This window comes from Anneissia japonica, unplaced genomic scaffold, assembly GCF_011630105.1.
Source record: "Anneissia japonica isolate Jap-2015-1 unplaced genomic scaffold, ASM1163010v1 scaffold439_len473750_cov173, whole genome shotgun sequence".
NCBI lineage: Eukaryota > Metazoa > Echinodermata > Crinoidea > Comatulida > Comatulidae > Anneissia > Anneissia japonica.
In genome coordinates, this window is record NW_022691745.1 from 274,305 (window position 1) to 275,294 (window position 990).

Consider the following 990-nt stretch of genomic DNA (forward strand, 5'->3'; position numbering starts at 1 on the left):
GAGAGATAAACAATGTACACTACTGTAATGCAGGCTGGCCTAGAGCTAGAGGAAGACAAACTAGGCCAATAGGCTGGCTGGGTAGTATGTGTGTAATAGATCAGATAACAGGAAATGTAGGCTAAAAGTTGCTTTTATGTGTATTAAACCACATAATATTCAAATTAGTTAGTAGAGATGTGCAGCACATTTCGTGTCAATGTACTGTAATGCAGGCTGGCCTGACGAAGACGAACAGGCTGACTGGGTACGTGTGTGTGTAGGCCTATGCCCTAGTCTAGATCAGATACTACAGGAAATAAATGTAGGCTACAAGTTGTATTAAACCACACATTCAAATCAGTCAGTAGCGATGAGTGTATGTACAGCACATTTCGTGTTGCTGCACTCTGGTGTGGTTGATGACGAGGACGTTGCCGTTAGCTACATGATAGCAAGGTCCCACATGTAATTTTTGTTATATTGAGGCGGTAGCTTTTCAGCATTGCTCTTGGATGATTTTCCTTTACATTTATGATTTTTTTTAGCTTTTCGTACTCTACACTTAGCTATCCGTAACCGTAGTCAACCACATAGGTAGGTACGTAATATATTAGATCAGATATTAATTACATAACATGTAGGCCGACAGTCGTATTTAATGGGGACGGAGTGAATCTTTTTTCGCGATTTACCATGGGATGGCAACTGTCATCGTTACCTGGACTTGTAGACGCCGTTATCCATATGGTAAAGATGAAGATCGTTATTGACTGATGAGGCATGATTAAAAGTGCCTTTCATTTTCAATGGATTACAGTCCATTCCAACGATGGTATAACCAGTCAATGGATTGCCCAGTAATGAGATATTTTGTTTAGATTTTCACAGCGTGTTCCATGTACCTCCTCCATTTATTTAAAATTAAATTATTAAAACATTGCCTATAATCTAGTAATGTACTAGTATATTATTTAATCTAGTAATGTATATATTTAAAAACATATTGGG

General features: G+C 38.1%; 1 protein-coding gene across 2 annotated transcripts in view; it reads left to right on the forward strand.

The window, feature by feature from the left end:
- The first annotated feature begins 417 nt into the window (after positions 1-417).
- Positions 418-990, forward strand: part of LOC117100096 — an 11,268-nt gene continuing 10,695 nt past the window's right edge. Inside the window, exon 1 of one of the 2 annotated variants that reach the window (XM_033239649.1) lies at positions 418-580. The gene's annotated coding sequence lies outside the window, so the exon portion shown is untranslated. The remainder of the gene's footprint in view (positions 581-990) is intronic. The other variant, XM_033239648.1, reaches the window with a different exon arrangement.